The sequence below is a fragment of the Hippopotamus amphibius genome, chromosome 12 (genome assembly GCF_030028045.1).
Source record: "Hippopotamus amphibius kiboko isolate mHipAmp2 chromosome 12, mHipAmp2.hap2, whole genome shotgun sequence".
In the NCBI taxonomy this organism is placed as follows: Eukaryota; Metazoa; Chordata; class Mammalia; order Artiodactyla; family Hippopotamidae; genus Hippopotamus; species Hippopotamus amphibius.
In genome coordinates, this window is record NC_080197.1 from 60,116,390 (window position 1) to 60,142,847 (window position 26,458).

A 26,458-nucleotide genomic window follows, 5' to 3' on the forward strand; every position below is an offset into this window, starting at 1 on the left:
TTACCTTCTTTTTCTTTAAAGGGGCCCCAATTGTATAAGCTTAGGCCTCACTTTTCAGATCTAGTCCCAAGATGATATTGTAAGAATCCAGAAGAGGAATAGCAAGTTCTTAAACCAAGATAGTAGCTATAGAGATGAAATAGAAAAAGATGTGGAAGGCTAAAGAGGTGGAATTATTGGCTCTATTGGTGTGAGGGAAAGGATGGTGCCAAGATTTCTCCCTTTTATCACTTGATGCATAGTAGGGCTGTTAACAGAAAAAAAATGGTAGGGGCAGGTTACCATTGCAGGTAACAGTTTATTGAACACCTTTTTGTGTATGTATGTTTTCATATTTTTGGATTTACAAAAGTTGATTCACTATATCAAAGTGTATAAATTTAATTTTAATGCATTTTGTTATCTGTTACCAAATTTCTTTCCAGATAGACTGTGCCATTTGACACTTTTATAGCTCGTGTAGAAATGGATTTTCTTGTTTATACTTCCACTAGCATCAAATATTATAATGTTAATTTTTTTAAACTAAATTATTGGGTAAGATCAGTACCTCCTTTTCATCTTACTATGAGATGAGATAAATGTGATCTGTTATTGTGAGCTCTCCATAGGAATCTATTTTTCAGGGGTAGTTATTGTGGTTTTTTTTCCTGGTAGTTATTCAGGAAGCATTAGGATGTAGTTGTAAGTCTTTCATGAGAGTGGTCATACTATACACTCTAAATGCATGCATACATACCTATATTATAAAAGCTAGAAATATATGAGGCTAAAACAAATTCGTAGACTAGATTGTTTTAGACCAGGTGTCAGCAAACTTTTTCTTATAAGGACCAGATAATAAATATTTTAGGCTTTGTAGGCTAGCAGGTAAAATTTAGGATATTATGTAATTATTGTACTTTAAGAGAGGAAAACAATTTTCACAAAGTTTTTATTGACATAGTTCAAAGTATAATAATAATAATTGAGTAAATTTTTAATAGTAGCAGTCTAGTAATGAGAAAAATTGAATTCTTTTTTTGGGAGGGGAGACATTTCACTTAATGGTAGTTTAGTGTTAATGTTCCCTATCATAAAATTGCTGATAAATATTCATTCATTAAACCATTCTTATTTCATAAGTAGTGAGCTGGATTTGGATCACAGACCATACTCCTGGTTTAGACAATGACGTTTATGTCGTTTTTCTGTTAGGCTTTGTTAAAATATTTCGTTTGATAATAAGTTTCATTTCTGTTGCATGCTTTGTTTGAACCTTTGGCAATCTACAACGTGCAGAACACTCATCAAAATGCATGCATGCACGCACGTGTGTGTGTGTGTGTGTGTGTGTGTGTGTGTGTGTTATGCATGTGATATGGGCCATTTTCTTCTTTACAGCCTATGGAATTTAGGATATATCCGGGGTAGCAACACTATTACAATGAAGCATTTTGTCTATTTAGATTAAGAGACCAGAGAAGTGAAACAGGAAACTCGACTTGGCAGGTACAAATTTGGTCTGTTGGTATATGTATTGGAATGATTTGGAATGTTCACTCTTGTTGACTTTGAGTTGACTATAATTGGTTCTGTTCATTAACGCCTGCTTCTTCTAACCTTTGAGGGTTTGTGCTTTGGTTTTAGCTTTGCTGTTGCTCAGCAACTTTCTAAAAAGTCTTAATTCTTTTACCCTCCCTCAAAAACTTCATGTCTTGAAATATTTTTTTATAATTCACATTTCTTTTGCTAAGAATTCTTATGGCAGGGCCACCCAGTTCCTATGGTTTCAAGAAAGTGAAGGAGGAGAAAGGAAGAAAAGAAACAAAATAGAAAGACATGAAAAAGTCCTAGTTGAGAAACTGGAAAAAAAAAAAAAGACATGAAAATTTAAAAAGCTAATAAGCAGATCATTTCGCCCACTTTAGAGACTGGGACATCCACCTGAAAGTTTCAACCGGAATTTGATTCCTAAATCAAAGACCAATTTTCCCTTCAATTCTTAATGAATAGTTTGAGGAGTCTGTAAAAACTTTGGTAAGTGTAGTTACTTTCACGAATATGCTGCGTTATGGATTGGATTGAAGAACTGACAGCTGGACTCCAAGTTTATGTTTTACCTTTTAGTCAATATGAGTGCATAGGAGTAGTATCTTTCTAATGCATATTCAAAGATAATGCAAATGAATGAACTCAATATGAAAGCCTTATATTAAAAAGTATAGAAAACTTTTCTTACGTTATGAGTACCTAGAATATTTTGATTTAATATTCGGTTTAATGGAGAAATATGCTGTACCTGTTTATGTAACACGCATAAGCTATGTGTAAATTTTTTAGAGGTAATGTGTTATTAGATTGCAGTTTCTATGTTCCTGAGAGTCAGCACAGGAGAAATTTCCATCAAAATTAAATTCTGGAATTACTTTCTTCTTATTTATTTCCATAGACTCTTTGGAAAACAAGGTTCCAAATGTGTATTTCCACAGTCTTCCTGCTAGTGGCTAACTCAGCATGTTCTTCTCAACAATTATTTTGGTTTTTAGCTGCTTAAATATGTGGCAATTTAAAAAATTTTGTTTAATTCCACATTTTGTTTATACTTTAGATGCAGAAGGTCTTTGTTTTTTTTTTAGAAAACTGGTACTAACAGTTTTATAATTCCAAAAATAAAATTTGCTCCAAACACTATTCTTTTGCATTTTTTTCTGAATTCTTCAATTACTGTTAATTACCAATTGGACTCACTGTGTCTTAAAATAAGATTCCTTTAATAGATATTTATAATCACAATTATTGACAAATATCTGATATTTATTATTTAAATAACATTTGTTCAACCAGAAAAGAAGTAAATTATTTTACCAGAGGCAAAACTAAGCTTCAGGACCCTTTACTCCTATGAGTTGTTTCCCAGGTTTGGATAAGCTATAGGCAGTGTGTTCAAATAATGATGTATTTTGGTGGGATGACTTGGAAGATTGGGATTGCCGTATATACATTACTAATAAGAAAAAAATATCAAATTGTACACTTAAAAAAATAAAATAAATGAATGTATTTTGTGAAATTTGTAATCTAAGCTATTTTAACTGTAATCATTTATGACCCGTGTCTTCACTTTAAGCTCCCTCCATTCCTTTTCTGTTTTGCAATGCCATTGGAGAGGCCGTGACTTTGTTTTGGTGGCGGTGGTGGGGTCTACTAAAGGGAGTCAGGCTGGGGATACAGTGATTTTAAATTAAGTGGGCTACAGTTATGTTCTTTGCAAACACTTCCATGTGTAGTGAAGCTATTGCTGACGTCCCGCTTTGCCAGTTTACTAGAGCCTGTGACACACAGGTGAAGAGCCAGAGGCCGTGTTGTCCTGTGGACACGTCCCTACAATGCTTGACACCTGATGCAGCTAGTTTTGAAACATACAGAGCCAGGAGCTATTCTGTGGAAAGCCTTTCTGATTATTAGACGTATAATGTTATAAACAAAGGCTATGGTTTGTGTCAATGACCAGTCACAAAAGAAGTTCTCTCCTGTTAGGAATTTAATGACTAATGCAGTTCATGCTGTCATTAACACATCATGTAATTTTTCTTTTTTGATGAATATGATATAAATAGAATTTCTCAAATATCTGTGTTTTTAGGGCACAAACTTGTAGCAGTAATAGAGGCAGCAAGTATCTTGTGTTGTGCAGTTGCATGTTTTCTGAATCCCGATTATGAATAGTTAAAAACACAATACGAGTAAACATACCAGATAAAGGAATGGGTTATCGTTCCATTTTCGCTATAAAAAGTGATGTTTAAAAAGAGTGTGCAGCCAACAACTGTAGGGGAAAAAGCACTGGAGAGGTGTGGTCAAGGAGCTAATTAATATATTATATTATTTTCCCCAGATGTTGTGAGGTTTATGATACTTCTCAGCATTTTAAAATAACAACTTGTTGGGATTTTTCCACCCTAAATAAATATTCACGTCTATGTTAAATTAAACATTTTAATTTGTATTCTCTTTCTAAAATTGCATAAGCTCTCATTCCTCACAAAATCTGGATCCATAGAATACTTATTGAATATTTAGATACCATGAAGTTAAGGGTTCCTTTTAGCCCAGCACAGAGCCTAGTACGCGTCTGTCACTCATTGTGTTGTTGGAGTTGAATGAGTCTCCATAATAACAATTAGTTATTTTTGTTCAATGATGACTGATACTTTATATGGACATTAGGTGATATCTACAAGTTGTAGCTAAGAAGAATTTCTACCTTCTCAGGATCTTGAAGTGATGAAATCATTCACTCTACAAAGCATTTTTTAATCAGTGAAAAACTTAACCAGGGATTTGGTATATGAGAATAGTATTTACTTTACCATTTCCCTCCATTACCCTTTCTGGTTTAAGTTATCAAATGAAAGCTGGGATGGAAGAGGAAGAAGGAGTGGGGAAGAGAAAGAAATGGGGAGCGGAAAAGAAAGATAGGGAGAGGGAGAAGGAGAGAGAGAGAGCCAAATTTTGGTTGGATTGGATTATAATGTAAGGGTAGAAAAGTCTCTGAACAGGTGCCTTAAATTCCAAAATATGGGCAGAACACAATTAGCACTCCCAGGAAAGCATCAAAGTATGGTGAAGGCTCTCTATACATAAGTCCTTCCAAATAGTAAGTTTCAAACAATAATATATGTAGCTAGTGCATTGCTTTGGGAGGATGGTGTCTACCTGTGTTTCCAACAGCTCCTTGTCTCAGGAAAGTACTTAACATGTGTCAAGGAGTTAAGCCCAACATCTTTCTTTAGTAAACACATTATTACATTTTAGCAGTTTAGCTGACTGACCAAAACCCGGTTTCTAAGCATCTCTGTGCTCACCCATCTTAGAGGTCTGCCTGCAGATTCAGGCATGCTCTGCACACATACAGCCCCCTTTGAATGCTGCTGTCCATTTTGGGCACACAAATGGACAGGAGTTCACAAAGATGCATCCAGGGGCCACTGTGCCTGCGTCGTTCACCTGATTACTTCTAGGTGTGCTGATGGACGACGTAAGCGTCCGCTGGAGGATGCATGAGTGAGCAGGGCTGCTGCGTGCTGGCACCAACAGGGTTAACCAGACTTGCCAGCATGAACAATGGAAACCGGGCAGCTCTAAATGAAATGAGCTGAATATTTCATTCGGCCACTCAGCTGCCTGCTCCAATTGCCTCCTTTACTAAAATAAGAGCTTAATCTAAAGTGACAACAACATCAGTTTCTGTGTGCTCCAGTCACACTGAACATGACTTCTTTAACATAAACACTATTTACATGGACCGTCTGGATATAGCAGGGAATCAGGAGCGTGCCCAGCTAAGACATAGGGTACAATGAAGGACGAGGAGCAGGCAGCTGAGAATTAACATCAGCAAATGAAAGCCTGACCCTCAGAGGGCATGTCCCTGATACGTTTTAAAATGAGAGAGCATTGCACCAGTAACCTTAGCCTTTGTAAAGACTATGCCATTTAAAATAAAATAGCACCTTTTCAGTTTAGACACTTAACCAAATGCATTATGTCTGACCCATTTTCCAACTTACATGACACGAGAGGATGGATCCCTGGCTGCAATTACTAGAATCTTCCAAACATTTGCAACCAATAACCTCCCTCCCCAGACTCCTTCTCATAGCAGCCTGGACTTCTTTGAGATAAAGAGGGCATTTCGTTCAGTGAGGGCAGGCCAGACACAGACGGCAGGGGAGTGGGAGAGAAGATGTGACCTTTGAACTGAAGGTTTGATGTCAGTGCTAGCGGTACCCAGGAAATCCCTGTTTGAAAATGGTTTTTGGCTTGAGAGTTCTGATAGATTAGAAGCAGGAGTGTGACAAGCTACCAGCCTGTCCACAAAATAACACAAATTACTTCTTTCCAGAACCCCAGAGTAGGTCATGAGGGAGATAGCAATCCCATATACATGTTACTGATGTTTATTTCCATAAGGAGGATGCTATAGTATTATTTCACCATGCTGGCCACCCTCTGGGAATTTTAAGGGTCCCAAAATGTAGAAATATTTAACTTAATCCTATTAGAATTATTGACAGTTAGTGGAGGTCAGTGGTTTTTCTACCAGCTTCATAGATAAGGAAAGTAAGGCACAGCAAACTTGCTCACACACCTGAAGTCACACAGAAAATCAGAGAGCAAAAGGGAAAGAATTTTTTTTTTGCCAATTATTTCTACTTCCTTTAAGTCACCATTAATACTCTTATTTCTAAAATGGCTCTTCTCTTAAAATTTTCCTTGATTAAGCCTTGTAGAAGGCTGATGCCAGATACTGATTTGTGGTTTGTGGCTTCTGGGTTCCAAAAACCTGAGACTGCTGACAAAATGGTAGCTCTTTTTTAAAAAAATCCGATTCTGTGTTATCTGTTCTCACCCTGCAGCCTCTGTGCCTGAGTGAATATCCCTGTAGTCCCCACCCCTGTGGTGGTACATTTTAGTTAAAGCTTTTATTTGCTGAGGAAGAAAGGGCCTGATCATTTAAAACAAGTTTCCTTTAAAGAAAGGTATAGTGAGTACAGGAAAAAAAATGGGAGAATCCCATCCATATCTCGCTGGCCTTAGTAGAATACTCATTAATCAACAGGCATTTATCAAGAATCTGTGAGATCATCAGGCTTTATTTTAGGGAAGAGAAAATTGTCTTTGGATTCTGGAAGCCCACCATCTAGTGAAAAAGTTTGTCATAATTTGGAGAAAATAATACTTTAGACTTCTGTAGAAAGCCAATAAGAATATCATGGTTGTGAAAAAAATAAAAATACTATTTTTGTTGTTTGCCATAATGCACATCTACTGTGTTTTCATCTTCATTTTTAACTTCTTGTTCAGGGGTGAACAAGGGGACACCCTTTTGCTTACATCTTAATGAGCATTGATCAGCTTTTTCAGGTACTTACTATTCCCGACGTGCCCCCCCCCCCCAAATTACACGTTTTCTCACAGTCTGATGGGGATACCACCGCTTGTACAAATACCAATCGTACAGCTTGGTGAGTGCCTTAATAAGGTAGTGACCCGATGCTTGAGAGCAGAGGAGAGGCGGGAATAGCCACAACTGCCCTGGGAGACCTCTTCAAATGACAAGGACCTTGACATCTCTCCCCAGTAGTAGCCACCTCTTCAGCTTGGTCTGGACAGTCAACAGATGTCAGCCAGGCATGGCAGCGCCAGTGGGAGCGGGGTTCCTGCACATATAAGGCTTGGGAGGCTGCCCCTGCACAGGGGATTGAAATCAGTAGACTCTGCTGAAGGCGAGCGGGAAGCTGATGTGTACCTGGCACTTCTCTATCCTGTATCTTGGCTTCTCTCATCTACAGTAAGGGTCTTGATGACCTTCTTTTTTTCTTTCTCAGGTGAGGATAGGCTTGCCTTCTCTTGGGATGTCTCTACCCTTTGTTGCCACTTAGTATGAAAGGGCATGATTTGCCATAGAGAAATACAGGGTTTCTCTTGTTGTAAGTGATAAAACACACTTTGAAGAATTTCAGGGCTCTACTGAGAGAATGCCTGAAATAGACTCAGGCAGTCTGCTGTCTCTTCCCTTTTCTTCCAGTCACCTTTCCCCTAGTTAATTAATGGTGGTCAGGGTCTCAGCTCTGAAATACTATTTATTGTGTATCGTTAACGAAGCCATTTGTAATTTTATGTTTTCCCAGTGCAGGATGTTTTAAGAATATTGTGCCATCCTTACCTTCATGTAGGTGCATGGAAACCATTGCCTGTAAAATTACTCATAAAAGCCCTTTCTTTCCTCCTTTGCTATTTTCATTTGAAATTCTTAGGGAAAGATGGATTTGTTGTGTTGTGTATGTTGTGCTTGGTCTTCTTTCTTCTTTGAAGATGAGGGACAAAATTTCTCTTATGCTACAATAGAAAACAGTATTGTGCCATGATTTTTTAAAGAGTAGAAGGTTTTTGCCATTTTTAAATATAATTTCCACACTGAATACTAGTTTGCATGAAAAGGATCATGTTTTAAAGCATAATCCACATATAAGGTTATGTATCTCACAGGTTTCTGTTTAATCACTTAATGTCTTTATTGGAAGTTTTACACAGCTAATTACCAGCACAAGAATGAACTTTTCACATCTCATCATGCAAACATCCAGTTATTGGGGGAGGGGCAGGGGCGAGTGGTAGAGTCAGTAGGGGATCTCAAACTGTTTATCTTCCAAGCCCTTACAACAGCGTTTCCTGTAACACTGGTTGTCATCCTGTTATCTCCGACCCTAATCGGCCTATAAGTGCGTCTCATCAGCAAGACCACAACCCAAAAAGTCAGCATCATGATTTTGCAGCAGCTGTTGCCGCAGAAGGTAAATGCCGTGCAGATATTGATGAGCTTGCTAATTTGTTTGGTAGACAGAATTTAGAATGGGGAACAGGATTTGTCTGCTAGCTGTCATCATCCATCAGCCCCAGGCTGCCCCAGGCAGTGGGTTTGCTTTTTGCCAGCTTCTAATTTTGCTTTATTTTTCCTTAGCTTCAATCTACTTTATTCATTTATTGTAATCTGGAGAGTGGTGGCTGAGATAGGGAAAAAATACTCACGGCCCACATTCGAGGTTATAGGCTCTCATAGGCTGCAGCTCCCTGATATCAGCGGATCCAGACTGGACCTGTTGGTCTGTTGATTGATGGAGTTAGTGAATGAAGACTGTGCTCTCGTGTATGGGTCCTGTGACTGGAAGACTTGCCAACTCTGCCCTCGGCCCTGCGTGCTTCTCCTGCTTTCCACCAAGATCAGAATTTGTATTATTAGATTCGTTCCTTGGGGGTTCTCATTCAATTTATTTGAAAAATTTGTTTTGAGTGCTCACTATACGTTGGTTATTATAGATGGCAGAGTCCATATTGGTGAACAAAGCAGAAAAAAGCCATGCTCTGAAAGTGCTTAGATTCTGGGGGTGAAGATAGAAATAAACAAATAAATGTACACTACTTCAAGAAAGTGATAAACTGAATGACGGAAATAGAATAGAGTAAGGAGTAGGGCTGGAAGTGCTATTTTATTTTATTAAATTTTTATTGGAGTATCACTGATTTACAATGTTGTGTTAGTTTCAGGTGTACAGCAAAGTGAATCAGTTATACATATTCATATATCCACTCTTTTTTAGATTCTTTTCCCATATAGGCCACTACAGAGTGTTGAGTAGAGTTCCCTATGCTATACAGTAGGTTCTTATTAGTTATTTTATATTTAGTGGTGGGTATATGTCAATCCCAATCTCCCAATTTATCCCTCCCCCCACTGTATCCCCTGGTAACCATAAGTTTTCTTTCCTACAGCTGTGACTCTACTTCTGTTTTGTAAATAAGTTCATTTGTACCCCCTTTTTAGATTCCACATATAAGGAATATCATATGATATTTGTCTTTCTCTGTCTGACTTACTTCACTCAGTATGACAATCTCTAGGTCCATCCATGTTGCTGCAAAGGGCATTATTTCATTCTTTTTTTATGGCCGAGTAATATTCCATTATATTTATGTACCACATCTTCTGTACCCATTCCTCTGTTGATGGACATTAGGTTGTGGAAGTGCTATTTTAGATAAAGAGGACAGAGAAAGTTCTCTGAGGAGGTGGCATCTGAGACCTGAGGGATGACAAGTCATGTGAAGATATATGGGGAGACTTTAGGGGTGTAAATGGTGAAGGCAAGAACCCAGAAGAGACACTGAGCTTGTTAAGTTCTGGGAATGGCAAGAAAGCCAGTGTAGTTAAAGCCAGTGGTGGGTGGTGAGGGCGGGAGGGGGGAGCATTAGGGAGATGAAATTGGAGAGGAAGGTAGGGTCGGGTCACTTGGATTTTGTTCTAAATGTGATGGGAAGCTGATTGTAAGTGAGTGACTTGCTCAGATGCACATTTTTAAAAGTTTACTTTGGCTACTGTGTGCAGAGTTGACTATAGGGGACAAAGATGGAAGCAGAGAGGGCAGTGGGGAGACCACTGTAGTAGTTCAGTTACAGGTGACTCTGGCTTGTACTAGAGAGACAGTAGTGGAGTTGGTGAGAAGTAACCAAATGGTATAGATTTCATGTATTTTGAATAGCTGTAGCTGATAGTTTGGATGTTGGGGGGCGGTGCAGAAAGGAGCAGTCAAGGGTGATACATATTTTGATGTTTTGATTTCAAGTATTGAATGGTCAGAATGCCCATAATTAACTCACACCCCAGGTATAGGATGGGGTGATGTGGTTATTAATTACACGTTATTTTTGAAAACCCATTGTTGGTAAAATTTGAAAGCGTGTGGCAGATAAGAAGTGTCAGAAGACTCAAGAGGAGTGAATGTTACCCTGAATTTAAAGTGGAAGAAAAGTTTACATTTTTAAAATATTATATTTTAAGGATTTCAGTAAAATACTAGATTGCGTTATAATGTCGGTCGTTTCTGAGCATATGGAAGGAAAACAAAGTTCATATGAAGCCAGTATGGGTTCTCTAAGAGCCAGTCACGTAAAATTAACCTAATGCTTCTTAATAAAGCCACCCAATTATCAGTTATCACCTTTCATAAAATGTAGTTTCATAGTCTATTACAAAATTTTGAGAAGTTAGGAAGAAAATTGGTTTGGTTGACAGTTTGATAATACGGATTAATACTGAAGAACTGTCTGTAAAGGACACCGATTAGTATATGGTTATCAACCTAAAGAGAGGTCTGTAGTCAGGTACCACTCATTCTATTCATTGACCTATCTTGTTTATTATTTTTATTAAGAACTTTGATGAAGTAAGAAAGAGAGAGGAAACTAACACTTTGATTGCTTTTTTTAAGCAAAAACATATTTGGCACTTTAACCCACTTTATCTCATTTGGTGCTCAGGGCCAAATGACCCAGAAGTCAGTGAGAGGCTCAATGTTGGCCAAAACATAAAGAAGTGAAGTTTAATAGCGTTAAAGTAATTCTCCATGTAATTTTTAAATCAGTCAGTTACAGCTATAGGATATCTGAATTGTCAAGATATGGTCAAGATATTCTGGTTGATTTTATATTCCATAAAAGCCAACAGTAGGACATAGCTGCTCAAACAAGAGGTAATGTCATTTTTTAAAATAATTTTTTATTAGTTATCTATTTTATACATATTAGCATATATATGTCAACCCCAATCTCCCAGTAATGTCATCTTGAGCAACACTGATAGAAGAAATAGTGTCCATAACCAATCACTGATCAGTTCATGTATGTCACTTATGGGTAAAATAACTTGAAGGACATTGATAATTTAATGTCTAAAGCTGGCAAATTAGGAGGATAAATAATCTGGAAACCAATAGCTCATATAAAGAGGAGTTGTTTAGACTGAAAAAAAAAAAAACTTGGAAGGGATTCCAAACAATCTTCAAAAATATGGAAAAGGATTAAGACTTTGAGTCATTCAGGGTCTGGCAGGAAACAGATGGTGGACTTAAATGAAATGATTGGAGGAGAATCTAATAAAGGTGGTCATTATAAGGATATAAAACAGGGTTTAAAAAAACCAAGACCACAATAAGATACCACTTCATACGCACTAAGATGGCTACAATAAAAAAGACAGGTACTAACAAGTGTTGGTGAGGATATGGAGAAATTGGAACCCTCATACATCACCAAAGGGAGTGTAAAAGGGGTAGCTGCTTAGAGGAGTCTGGCATTTGCTCAAAAGGCTGAGTTACCACATGACCCAGCAACTCCATTCGTAGGGTAATTCATGAGAAATGAAAATGTATGTTCACACAAAGATGTGTACACAATGTTCACCGCAGAATCATTCATAATAGCCACACACTGGAAACAACCCAAATATCTATCAACTAAAGAGTGAGCAAATAAAATGTGGTATATTAATGCCATGGAATATCATTTGACAATAAAAAGAAATGAAGTGTTGATACATGCTTCAGCGTGGATGAACTTTGAAATCATTATGCCAAGTGAAAGAATCCAGTCACGAGAGAGCACATGTTATGTCATCCCATTCATATGAAATGTCCAGATAGCCAGATCTATAAAAACAGAAAGTAGAGTTAGTGACTGCCTCAGGGCGGAGGGGTTGGGAAGAAATGGGGGTGGGGTAGGGGGCGGGTATGACCACTAACAAGTGTGGGGCTTCGTTGTAGAGTGATGAAAATGTTGCAGCATTGATTGTGGTGCTGGTTGCACAGCTTAACAAATATGTTGAAGACCATTAACTTGTATACTTAAAATGGGTAATAGTATGGTATGTGAATTCTACCCAATAAAGCTGTTGTTAAAAAGAACTGACAAGGGTTGATACTCTGGGGGTAATAATAGCAGGGTGTCGATAACATCTCTAGGCCTGAGGGGACCAGCAGAGGGGAGCTGTCTGCAGAGGCCCACCTGACTGGAGGTATACCTCCAGATTCTGACAGTCCCCTGCAAGGAGAGAGCTGCAGAAAGATGTATCCTGACCTCACTCTTGTCTTATTCTCTGATCTCTTGCTAATGACTCTCACTTTCGAAACCCAACCAGAAGCTTGGGAGAAGGTAGGCTCTTGATGTGATTCATAGAAATCAGTATCCTAGGGCATGAGCTGGGTGCATCTGGGTGTGAAAAACACAAGTTGTGCTGTGTAGAGCTTGAGAACTGAGACCAGTAGAGGAAAGTGAAAATTGGATGTGTTGCATCAAAATGAAGTAAATTTTGATCTCTGGCTGTAGGTTTGGCCCGAATCCGAGATGGTGATAGGGACGTAGCAACGAGGACTCCAGTTTTAAGTGAGGGATTGAATTAATTACCTCTGAAGGTTTCCTTGCAATTCCAAGTTTCTGTCTTTAACCACTGGCATTTTGGCACTGATTGTATTATCATTTGGCAGCGGTGATCTTGGAAGTTTAAGGTTTGGGCATTGACTAATAGAACATAGCGTAGATGCATCTTGATGAGTGTGAGAAAGCAAAGGGAACAGTATAATTGCGGGCTGTTCACCTTGAGTTTAACCTCACTGAACAAATAAATTGGACTCTAATGTGGCCAGAGACAGTCTGGGGGAAGAAGTGGCAGAAGAAAAAGAAAGAAGCTTGTCATCAAAGAAGATGTAGGATTTGGAGAAATAAACTTTGCCTACTTAATTTCACTGATAATGTATATTAGCCCTACTTTCCTTTTTAGTTTAAAATGACAGTAAAAAGATGGCACTTTAATATTCTTTCTAAATAAATTAGAGTTGGCTTTCATGACATATGAAAGATGTCAAAGAAGTGTGTGTGTCTTCCCCTGTGTGTTTCACAAGGACCCCTTCTGGATTTATAAGGTGAGTGAGAGAGCTCCCATGTAACCCTCATCTGACTCTGTGCTCACCCAGAAGCATGCTTTGTGCCACTTCTCACTCCTTTTCAGAGACGGGATCTACAGGGATAAGGTGAACAAGATGTGAGAAGTGTGGAAGGTCACTAGCATGACCTTGTTAATGGAGGTGCTATAGTCAGTAACCCCATGGTTTGCAGGCTACTTACGTTGATGACTTTAGAGAAGGTATTTGATGAGTTTTGTGGTTTTCTAAAGTTGATACTTGGGTCCAAGTTTTGTATCTACTACATTAAATATATAGCAGTATAATCGTTTACATGGTCCAGTGCCAAAATACTGCAACAAGGATGCTCATTTACAACTGTGGATAATATCCAAATAAACCACTGATATGCCCTGCCAACTTAAATGGATGGAGCATTTGGAAGGACTACTCAAGACTGTGCAAGGATGTTTTTCTATTTAATTTATTTCTGGACATCCAGATTATATCCGATAAATAGTTTATTAACGATTTCTTGTTCGTTTAGAAATTGCCTATTCCCCCTCCCCCAATATTTTGTACAGTAAACCTTACTAATTACTAAAGGCCAATAGTCTTAGATTACTTGTTCTTTATTTCTACAATAAATATTTCTATTTTAATTTTAATTAACTGGCAACTCTGATTATTGTCAGTTCATTGTAGCGGATGGCATTTCACTGGTATAGGACGTTTGTTTTGGTATAGGATTATTGTTCACATAGGCATTTTCTAGTTAACTTACAAGTACACAGGAGTACAACTTTCCTAATTGTTTCCAATTTCATATGTTTATGTAGTTTCAATCTTTGCTGTTGCTTTTTGGTTTCACATTGAAGGAGAAGAAATTTCTCTATTTATAAATTTTTGTCAGGAGACATCTGGCTTTAGTGTAAAGAATATTTATGAATAGCATAGGGTTGACATTTGGATTAAATGATTTAATACATACAAAACAATATACAGGGCCTGGTATATAGTATAAAACTAATACACAATGCCTACCAGTTAGCAGGGCTTAATAAAAGGTAGCTATGATGATGATACTAGTTGTGAAGTACCTTACAATTATCAAAGTTGACTTTACCTAATGATTTTGAGGGAAAGTCAGGTAATTTAGCAAATACTTTAAAACATTTAATCTTTTAAATTTCTTTTTAAAATTCCACATATATCTTAAAGATAAAACATGAGACTTAAAATGCACTCAGCATGAGGCCTCATCAACAGACCCTCTGAAGCACGTGTGTAAGTTTCCTTGTCGTTCCTTAAAAAAAAAGTGAGATGTATATATCCACGGATGGTACTACATATTTGTTCTTCTGGATTGTCTAAACTCTAGGCACATATCAAATCAGACCACCAAACCTAGGCTATGACTTTAGTATTTATTACATACGTTGACAGTATGAATTTAGCTGCCTAGGGTTTATCAGTAAATTATGAACTTTAAGGAATTCTCTCTATTAAAATCGAATGACCATGTACAGATTTCTGTAATTTTTGAAAGACCATTATTAAAAATGCTGCAAATTCTTTCATGTGTTTTATTTATTATTTTTAACTTTTTGTTTTATATTGAAGTATAGTTGATTTACAATGTTACTTTCAGGTGTACAACAAAGTGATTCAGTTACACACATACGTGAATCTTTTCTTTTTCAAATTCTTTTCCCATTTAGATTGTTACAGAATATTGAGCAGAGTTCCCTGTGCTATAGAGTAGGTCCTTGTTTGGTTATCCATTTTAAATATAGCAGTGTGTCATATCTTTTAAAAAAGACTTATTTGAAAGCAACCACTTGTAGTGGTCAGAGCTAGGCAAGTTTTGTCTGGGAGTATAAATTCCTTTTCCATTATAACGTCTCTCCTGAACTCCATTACACCTACCCAAATGGCTCCTTGGCAGCTATACTTGGCGTCTGAAAATGAGCTCTGAGTGTGCTCCTCGCACCTGCTCCCCTTGAAGTCTTCCCCTGCTCAGTGAAAGGAAAATCCCTTCTTCCCATTGCTCAGACCCCAAACTTTCATCATCCTTGACTCCTCTCTTTCACTTATAGTCCATCCAACCCCTGGACAAAACTCTTTGTCAGCACTACCTTCAAAATATTTCCAAAATCTGACCACTACTCCTCATCTCCACTTTTCAGTCTGGTCCAAGCCACTGTCATTTCTGCTTGTGGCCAGAGTCTTCTAACTGGGCTCATAACCTTATTCCCCCTCAGTCTGCTTTCACATGGCAGCCAGGGTGAGCCTTGAACGTGTGAAGCACAGTAGTCAGATTACATCCTTCTCTGCTCAGGACACGCCAATGGCCTTCTTCCTCGGGGGGGTTCTTAACCACGACCCTCAAAGAGCAGAGGCAGCCTCTGCCCCCTCTCCTTGCTGGCTTGTCCTTCTACTCTTAGCCTCCTCCCTCCCTCTGCCCACTGCTCCTTCTCTAACATGCTTGGCACCGCTGCTTGTACAAACTTCGCACCCCTGTGAGGCTCCGCCTGCCTGCAGTGATCTTACTCAGGATGTTGACAGATACTGAATGACTCATTCTAGCACCTTCTTTAGGTCTTGACTCAAATGGCTCCTTCAAGGTGAGGCCCTTCCTTCTCCTCTAAAATTTCATCAAGTCCTCCTCTAAACACTTTCTTTCATCTCTTGTATTAATGTTTCTCCTTAGCTCTTCCCAAACTAACATAGTAATTGTCTGTTCATTTATCCTGTTTATCTTTTGTCTCCCTGCCTAGAATATTAGCTGCACGAGGGCAAGGAGCTTGGTCTGTTTTGTTTACTGCTCTGTCTCTAGAGCCCATGTTAGTTCCTGGCAAATGGAGACATTCAATAAATATATGTGGAATACATGAATAATTCAAGGTTGCGTTTGGCGGGTGCTCTGTATTTATGGCTAGAGAAGGCATAAATAATGCACATTGTTTTCTTCTTGAATTCCATGTAGGCACCTTTGGGGTTAAAGTCAAGTTATTTTTAATTTTTTTTTTTTTCATTTCTACTCTCCCTGAAGTATTTGTCTGCTTTGATAACATCTATCACACCCCAATTAATTAAACACAAGTCTTTTGAATTTATTTATCTAACTGTTTTGAATACCAAACTCTGTGCAGGTCAGCATATGAGGCTCTCAAGAGACATGATCCACCTTTTTAAGGACACTTCAATTTAGTTCGTAAGGCAGGACTAGCAAATAATACAGATAGAAGGGCTATTTTCAAATATAAGAAGGGGCTGTTTGAGAGGGATTTATAGAATCCGAGTCGAGACTTTGCAGAAAAATATGTTCTCATTCCACCCATGGGCTATCAGTTGGGGTACATGACTTCATTGTGTTAAAAAAGGATTTTTCAAGTGAATTTATTAATTCACACAACCACTCACAAAGAACCATAGATTTAATAGTCTTATCTGTATGTACAGTGCTTATACACAGACCAACACGCCTGACACCTTATGAAAGTTCCCTAACTTAAAGACACTTACCCATATCTATCAACTTTGGGGTAACAGTCGATATTAATATTTAAAATAAACACATTTAATAGGCTTGTTTCCTCTTTATCAAACAGGATGCTTTCATTGCTTGTCTAGGACAAGCACCTGAAAAACAATTCTTGTGATTTTTAGTTTGTCAGCGAATCAAGCTGCCCTTTGGTCTGCAGCCGTGTCCGGCTTTGGGGGCATTAGTTGTGGCCAGACTGCCCTTTTGCCGTGTGTAACTGAATGGGCATTGCTGTGCTTGCCGAGATACGGTTCTCACACCAGTAACGCATGCCTTCCAGAGGCCAGATTGCTTTTGTACATTTTATTTCCGATTGCCATCTCAAGTAAAAATTACACTAGTGCAGAATCTGAAGGCGGATTTTTCACAACCTGTTGCATACTGCCCTATAGATGTGCCCCGTTGGACGTTTTACTTGTCCTAAACGTTGGTGGAAATTTCAGGGACTTTCTTTCTGCTGAGTTCCCTACTACTGAACAGACTTAGAAGTGTAAAACTCTTATTGTGTTTTCCTTGTTCATCTCTATATTTGGGTAAAGCTGGATATATAAACCATGCAGTGTAAACAATTTGATATCATTATCATTTTGGCTGTAGCCTTCAAATTCTTTCGTTTGCCTCAGTTTACTCTCACGTGTATTCAGCGTTCTTTTTTAAAAATATGTTGAGAACATGGGTTGATTAGAAATACTCACCCTTAAAAATAAAAGCATCATGAGTCTCCGTTTGGGGGTGGGGTTTATCTCCGGGTTCTATGAGAGCTAGATGCAGACTAATTTACTAGTGCTGGAACCAAATGGGTTGAAAATCCTTGTTTTCCCACCAGATGGGTTATTTTAAAATATCACAAAACTTCTGAGGTTATTTACATTACAAATGTGCTTCTTCGCACACATCAAGAATTGAGTACCATGTTTTGACAGTAACTCCTTTATGAAATTATATGTTGCACAAGTGGAGTAAAATTCAAGTCATTCTCAAGGGAGCAGGCTTATGAATCTGGATGAGGTCACACCTCTTTAAAGATGCAGTTTGATAATCCGACATCAAAACAAAGGAATTCTGTTAATCCTCTCACAAAAGTGCAAATTGCTAATCAGATCCCTGGGCTGGGCTGGCAGCTTGGTAAACAATGAGCTTGGCAGAAGAGCGACTTTGGGCGGATAGATAGCTGGGAAGCTTGGGATACCAACTTTGCCCCTGTGTTAGCCCAGTGGGGCCCGTTGTTTCGAAACAATGACGTATGTCAATGGAGGTGGTTCTCGCGGTTATTGTGTTCTCCCGCTTTTCTCCTTCCATGTTAATGATGATGCAAATCAATCTTTCTGTCTCTCCTTTCACTTCACTGGTGTATAGGCTACTATGCCCCTATATTCTTTTCACTTGGATGCATGTGTCTTTTGAATTTCATTACACATTCCTCTACAAGCCCAGAGGGTTTTCCTCCCTGCCCATAAATAGTGTGGTGGTATTTGAAAAAGAAAGAATAAATCCTAACCCAACTGAAAAAAGAATCTTCTTCTGGAAGGTGAAATAGGATTCTTTTTTCGTAAGTGATAAAACCCAATTTGAGGCAGCTTAAGAAAAAAAGAAAGCTGGAATTGGTTGGGTAGAAGAATACAAGGAAGGCAGATAACCAAATTGGGGGGGAGGTGGGAGTGTAGATGGGCCTCAGGAATACTTGAGAACCAGGGGTCATACTCTGTCAGGGCTCCATACCCCTCCCCTGTGGACATCAGCTTTTCTCTTTCTTGCTGCAATACATATTTCTCCATATAGGAGGAAATGGCACCATTGATGACAACACAGGAATTCTATAGCTTGCTGCTTTTTCCATCTTATTTAGATAAAATATCTTTGGGAAGAACTCTGATTGGCTCCTCTTAGATCAGTGCTCGTCCTGGACTGATCAACTCAACCCTGCGTATACAACCTCGTATCCCTCAGAGTGTAGAAGCTGTTGCTCTTTGTCTTCTCCTCTGTCTTCTTTGGACTTAATGAAATATGTAACCAGCCTGAGAAATTGTAAAACCTGATGATTGTGTCAGCACGTGGAGTGATTTTTGCCCACATCAACACCGCCCTTCTCACTCTCACTGTATTTGGCCCTCTTGGCATTTACAACTTTCACCCAAACATGACTAAGAGTTAGTTTGAAAGTGAAAAATACAACTTCTTCATTCTAAAAGGGGCTTTCATTAAGAGAGTGCAGTATTTTGAATACTTCCAGCTAGTTGTGTGTCTCCTGTTAGGAGAGTGTTTGTGAATTATTTGGGTGCAGTATATGCGTTGAGGAGTGAAAATTACAGCTTTGACTGTGGAGCTGTCTTCCAGTAGGTAGGGGCAGGGCGCTTCTGCTGCGGTACAGGACGCACTGCGGTTGGCACGTTGGTTTTCAGTCAGAGGAGTGATGTGGAACTCCACAAATCTACATCTGGAAGAAGGGAAATGAGTCAAAGGTAGAGGTTTGGGGTAGAGGCTGCCCCCGGTGGGGCCGTGCTACCCACAGCCGAAGCTTTCTGAATAAGAGCACTGTCTTTTTAAAAGCAATAGGGGGTGAGGATTGAGGGAGTGCTCACAGCGGTAAGTATAACACAGCTGTGCTCTGTTTATGCTTCGGCTACAATAAAAAAGCTATAAAATGTGAGATGTCATAGCTCCACTTTGCTTTATTTATACTATTTCCTCTGAGCTCTGTCACACTGCACATTCATCTGCTAAGTTGCAGCAAGAATGGAGATTAAAATATCACAGCTCAAAATAGGAGTCAAGCGGAAGGAGATTCATCATAGCCCTATTAAAAATATGTAAATATGGGAATGAAGTCATTTTAAAGCTGTACAGCGCTCCTCCTTTATGAGTTAAGATCCCTTGAGCAAGTGGTGGGCTATGCAAGGGACAGAGCTGAGGGACTTGTGCACCATTTCTTCCACCCATGCAAATTCTTTTAAGATGAAAGACTGTTTGAATTGCAAATTACACGTGTTTTCCTATAATCATGCCTAAGTTAATAATGGCAGGAAATCTGATGCAAAACAAGAAAACAAAAGATTTGGTAATTAAAGGTTATATATTGTTCACTGGGTTAGAGTAATTAAAATTAAGATCAGAAATCTCCTTTTTGGCCTCAGCTCTTAATGAAACCTTGCGAACCCTCCCAAAGTGTCCCTCTATAAGAAAGTTCCAAGAAGGAAACTGAGACTTGGAGACATGACTTGGCTTTCTAGAATCTGGTTGTGAATGATCAAGCTAAGTCTGGAAGCTAGCAGTCCTCCCTAAAACTTTGCTAGTATATTACTACTTTTAGCATTTCCTTTATCTCTCATCCTGACAAAAATGTACTCCCAGTTGTCTATGTGGTGTGCTTGGCAGCGTAGAGGATGGAATTTTTAGATGGATAGTATGAGATCTCTCACATGGTATTAGCATGGCTCCTCTGCTCGCTTCTGTGTGCTGCTGGGTGGCTTCCTTTTTTTCCCAAGTGTGCTACTGTAGTAATAATAAAGACCATACCTAAGTACTTACTGGGTCCCAGGGATGGTTCTGCATGTTTTATATGTATTGATTCCTTTAATTCTCACAACAGCCCTGTACAGTAGGCATGATTACATTTTACAGATGTGGAAACTGAGGCATAAGATCACACAGCTGGCGAGTGTGATCAGGAACCCAAACAGGAATTTTTGTGTTCAGAAACAGGAACTCAAATGGAGCAGTCTGGCATCACAGCCTGCACTATCAACCACTGTTGCCTTTCCAGAAGGATTAGGAACACCCTGGAAAGAGCACTGGGCTGAAAAAGAGGAGATCTGCGTTCCGGGCACAGTCCTGCTCTTCCCCTAGGAAACAGATTTTCCTCACCTGTAGAATGAATGAAGACATGATGTCCTTTCCGATTTCAACTTTGCATGCATCTGTGTACTACTACCTCATGAAAATAAAATGTTTGAGCAATAACTTTTTTTTTTCATTCTTATTTAACTTATTTAACTAGTTCCAGAAATGGTTATGTTAAACATTTCTAATGTACAGTGATTCTAGAATTTATTTGCTCTTGCACTTTTCACTGTATTTTGGTTGAGTTCTTTTGGTTGTAACTAACAGATGTTTCATAGTTAATTACAGACTTTCTAGCTTTGCCATCTTGAGCACGTTTCTTAATCTCATGTGCCAGTTTTCTCACCTGTGAAATGAGTGTCATAAAAGCACCTGTCCCATAGAGCTGCTGTAAGAAGTAAGCCAGATAGTACATGTAAAGCCTTAGTGCCGTGCCTGCTCTCAGGAAGGACTACAAAATATCAGCGCTTGATGAGGATTACTGTGGACCACCCAAGTCTCATTCAGCATTCTCGTCTCTTGCTCCTCATGCTACCAGTTCTCCTTCTGTGACTGGCAAATCAGGTAATATTGTTTGTGATTGCATTCATGAATCAGAAATGTAAATAAGATACCACCAGAAGGTGCCATCTCCTTGTGGTAGAAATATCAGAGGAGGTGGAACTTAGGGAATTGTGCAGGCTACCCTTCACTTGTGGTGCATAAAGTACCCTTGAAGATTAGGTGACTTGCTCCAGAACACTCAGCCAGCAGGTAGAGCATGGAGGTGAAGCTTACAGATCCTAACTGCAGTTGCCAATACAGTGCTGCTACCTATGGAGTTATTAAATGCAACATGTGAAAGTTCTTGAAATTTGTGAAAGGAACCCCAACACTTCTCTTAAAGGTTTAAACTAGGCCAATTACCCTAGTATCTCAGATTTATAGCAATTTAAGATTTTAGATCATTGTGTCTTTTTGGCAGACTCTACAAGAGGACACTAGGAAAAGTGCTTGAGGCTGGCAAGGGAGTACAAGTGGTCATCTTTCTTACTGACGCTTAAAAAATTGATGTTTTTGGTCTCTTTTGTATATTGAGTGAGGTAACTTGTAACTTTCAGTAGTATGGGAAGAAGTGGATCTGATTTGCTTTGAGAAGGTATAAAGGCATAAAGAAAAAAAGATTTTTATAGCAATTTGAGTAATTTAAATAGGAAAATAATCCGATAAGATTTTGTAGTAATTTTGGGGGCATATCTAATTGGGTCACAATTTATCCACTTCTGCTCTAATATACACAGAAAATGGAGCTGTTTTCATAATATATCCTTGCTCCTGAATCCCTACTCTACTGCCCAGATTGAAAGGTCATGTAAAGTAAACTCAAGATATCACAAAATAAGTCAGTGTCTTTACTGTCACATAATCTCTTTTTGTTTGTTAGTTTCTCTTTTTCCCTGGCCAGACTAGCGTCGGCTGAGAGGGGCACCTTGGGTTTAAACTGTAAGGAAGCATCCCTCTCAAGTGGCAAGCCTGCACTCACATGACCCCGAGAGGGATGACCGCTCACATTGTGTGCCCTCCCCTGTCCCCGTCCCCACTAAAGAAACCATCTTTGGGGAGTGTGTGTATCATTGCAGCTGGCGGGAGAGTGTGGAGGGTCCCATGTATGCATGCTGGCCCTGGGGTTGTCCTGGTGTTCTCCTCTGTGTCCTTCCTGGCTTCTGCCCTCTGCTAGTTTCTCTACCTGTGGCGGCCTCTGTCCTTGCTGATGTAACTAGCCCCAGCTGGATGTGAGCTGCTGCTGGCCTACCATTGCCTTGAATCTGGGGGTCCTTCTTCCTTTCCTCATCTCAGGGCTTTCCCAGTCTATCTCTGTGTTGTACGTGTGTGTGTGTGTGTGTGTGTGTGTGTGTGTGTGTGTGTGTGCTGGGACTGGGGAGGATGGACAGAGAGTACAGAGGTTTGAGGTTCCTTGCACATGTGTACAACCTGTGAGGTATAATAATCAGTTTTAACTCAGTCATTCCAGGCACCTTCCTTCACAAGTGTTTTTTCTTTTTTCCCTCATCAGGTTAGATGGGTGTAAGACTTACAGCAGGGATTCCCTGAGAGGCCTGTGACCTCTCCATCCCCTCCCCAACAAGTAATGTCCATGAAAGAGGCCTGTCGGCCCATAGACCCTTGGGTGCTGATATTCTCCTGCTCCACCTCCGTATGGGTGAAATACCCAGATACGGAGGCAGCCTGGCCCCCACCTCTGAGCTCTGCCTCTCTCCTTGCCTTCGACGTCTCTCCCCTCCCTCCCTAGCTACATGCGAGTTTCCATACTCGCTCTGTGTGTTTAGGATTCACATTTTGCTTTTGCCTTTTCACCAGCAATATTTTGGAAATCTGGAAATCGCTTTTCGCTCTCAAATTCTGTCATTCAAGATTGTTGTCTCACTAAGTAAGCTGATGAATAAGCCCCTATGTTCTTACTAGTAGCGGATCTCCTAGCTTGCTTTCTGGAGGGTCCACTCTGGGCCGAACCTCCAGGAGCTCATAAGTGAGATAGAGGGTACAAGGGGAAGGAGGAATCATCAACACAGCATACCTAAGGTGTGCGGGGTAGCACAGGTTCCTTCCCAGGCTGGTGCCTATTCTCAGTGTAGAATACTCTCCCTCCATCGTGTGTATGTATCCTGTAGATTTTACCCGGCAGGAGGGAATTAGGTCTAGTGTCAGCTTCTCCCAAGAGGACCTACCCATTCATAGTTTCTTACTGCCTAGGAATTTGGGATGTACATGCTTCTTGAGTTTTCTCCCTGTATTCTGCTTATGGAGTTTGCAGACATGCAATCCCATGCAATTTTAATACACTGTGATCATTTTTATTGTATGATTAGGTACAGTATTTTATGGGAGCCCAGAGAAGGGGTGCCTCATTAAGCCTGAGAGGGTCAAAGAGGGCTTCCCAGAGGAGTTGATGCCCTAGTTAGGGATTAAAGATTAATCATAGTTTTCTCATTGAATGAGATGGGGATGGGAAGGATATTTTTGAAAGAGCGAATCTCAGAGAAGAGCAGGACCTTATCTGTTATACTTAGTGTGTCCTTGTCACCTAGTATAAAACGGCATATTGTACACACTTAAATATTAATGTATTAGTGAACTAATGACTTTATCTTGAAGGCCATTGAAACTGGTTATTTTGAATGGAGGTACAATATGATAAAATTTGTGTTTTATATAAATAAATATGTCAGCATTGTAGTAAATGAATAAAAAGGGAATGAGACAGGGAGCAATTGTAGTAGCATGTTCTACGAAGACTCCTGGGAGAGATTCTTTTTAAATGACCCCCAATCTCACTTCAGATACTTAGAAATTCTGTGTATTCTGCATTGAACATATGGTGATTTCCCACATATGCCTCAAGAAGGCACAGTCACTGCCTATTCCTACCCTTAAAATGGCCCAAGAAAATTTGGAGATCATTCACAGCATTTTTAAGAGTTACCTTCTCAACACCTTCCATATAGGAGATAGAGTTGTTTTCCAAATGATCTATTGAAGAGACAATAAATACATTTTTGTCTTAGTCCATATGGGGTGCTATAACAAAAATACCATAAACTGAGTGGCTTAACACAACAGAAATTTATTTCTCACACTTTGGAGGCTGGGAAGCCCATGATCAAGGCGCCAGCACATTCAGTGTCTGGTGAGAGCCTGCTTCCTAGATGGTTGTCTTTTTGCTGTAACCTCACTTGGTGGAAGGGGATAGGGAGCTCTCTGGGTCTCTTTGATAAGATTACTAATCCCATTCATGAGGGCTCCACTCTCATGAACTAAACACCTCCCAAAGGCCCCACTTCCAATTGTATAATGTAAAATTGTATACTCCAATGAAGATGTAAAATATAATTTACATCTTTCTTGGAGTATAATAATGCTTTACAACGCTGTGTTAGTTTCTGCTTTACAACAAAGTGAATCGGCTATATGTGTACATATATCCTCATATCCCCTCCCTCTTGAGCCTCCCTCCCACCCTCCCCGTCCCATCCCTCTGGGTCATCGCAAAGCGCTGAGCCGAGCTCCCTGTGCTATATACAACAGCTTCCCACTAGCTATCTGTTTTACACATGGTAGAGTATATCTGCCAGTGCTACTCTCTCAGTTTGTCCCATCTTCCCCTTCCCCACCCTGTGTCCACAAGTCCGTCTCTATGTCGTGTCTCTGTTCCTGTCCTGCTACTAGGTTCATCAGTACCATTTTTCTAGATTCCATATATATGGGTTAATATACAGTATTTGTTTTTCTCTTTCTGACTTACGTCACTCTGTAGGACAGTCCCTGGGTCCATCCATGTCTAAAAATGTCCCAATTTCGTTCCTCCTTATGGCTGAGTAGCATTCCATTGTGTATACGTACCATATCTTCTTTATCCACTCACCTGTCCATGGACATTTAGGTTGCTTGCATGACCTGGCTATTGTAAATAGTGCTGCAGTGAACACTGTGGTATGCATTTCTTTTTGAATTACGGTTTTCTCAAGATGTATGTCCAGTTGCACTTCCTGATGTCATTGTGTTGGGTATTCAGTTTCACCATATGAATTTTGGGAGGACATTCAGTCTTTAGCATATGGCATAGTACCTTTTTTTCTGTTTCTTGTTCAGAGTGCATCTATGACTTTTCAGTATTAGCAATAGTAACGGGATTTATATGGTTAATGAAACCTAGCACATAACTGACGTTTTCAGAGTGAAGGACTAAAGAAAGGTCGGTAAAATACACGCAGAATCTTCAGTTCCCGTGTGTATTAGCTTTATTTAAGTATACATCAAGTTATCAAAAACTTAGTGGCTTAACACAGTCCCGTTTATTAGCTCACAGGTCAGGAGCTCCGCGTGGCTGGGCTAGATTCTCAGCTTAAGGTGTCACAAGCCTGGAATCAAGATTGGCCAGGCTGAGTTCTTGTCTGTACACTCTTGGGGGGAAATCTGCTTCCAGACTCATTCTTATTGATAGAATGCTGCTCTTTGTGTGTAGGACTGAGGTCCTGTTTCCTTGGGGCCATCTGCTAGGGGCTACCCGTTGCTCCTAGAGGCTGCACGTACTCCTTGCCATGTGACCCACTCTATCCTAAAGCCAGCAGTGGTGTGTCAGGCCCTTCTTATGCTTCAGATCTCCATCTTCCTCAGTCTTTGACCTCTAGACCAAGACTTAAAAGGTTTATGTGATTAGGTTAGACCCCTCCAGATAATCTCCCTGTTTTAAAGTCAGCTGTGTTAAATAATATAACCTATTCATGGGGGTAAACCCATTATATTCACGATTCTGGAGATTATGCCAAGGAGCATGTTCACAAGGCGCATGGGGGGAATTTGGGGACCATATTAAAATTGTCTACCAAACTGTTATGTGTAAACAAAAAAAAAAGTGTTTTTTTGTTTGTTTGTTTGTTTGCTCGTTTTTTAAACAAGGTTGCAAACAGCCTCTTGCATACGGCATTGAGGAGATGCAAAAGAAACATGATTTATTTAATATTTTGTTTGAAAACCAGTGTACCTCTTAAGTCAACTTTCTAGTATCTGAACTTGAGAGATCTACTATTACTAATCTTTAGAAATGTTACTTGTGTGTGACTTATTTATTTCTAAATAGTACTGCTGTTCATACAACTAAACCAAAACAAAACATTTCTGTATCTATTACTGGAGGAGGATTTTATTGTTTGTACATGAAAAAAATAAAGCAACATACAATTTATACATAAACACCATCAATTCAAAGTGGTTTTCACTGTTAAATGAGAGTTTTGTTAAGTTC

At 39.4% G+C, this 26,458-nt stretch overlaps 1 protein-coding gene across 22 annotated transcripts in view; it reads left to right on the forward strand.

The window, feature by feature from the left end:
- Window positions 1-26,458, forward strand: part of SOX5 (SRY-box transcription factor 5) — a 952,888-nt gene that overhangs the window by 142,417 nt on the left and 784,013 nt on the right. Inside the window, exon 6 of one of the 22 annotated variants that reach the window (XM_057701099.1) lies at window positions 21,197-21,222. The exons of the other annotated variants lie outside the window; for them this stretch is intronic. The gene's annotated coding sequence lies outside the window, so the exon portion shown is untranslated. The remainder of the gene's footprint in view (window positions 1-21,196; window positions 21,223-26,458) is intronic. 22 annotated transcript variants of the gene reach the window in all.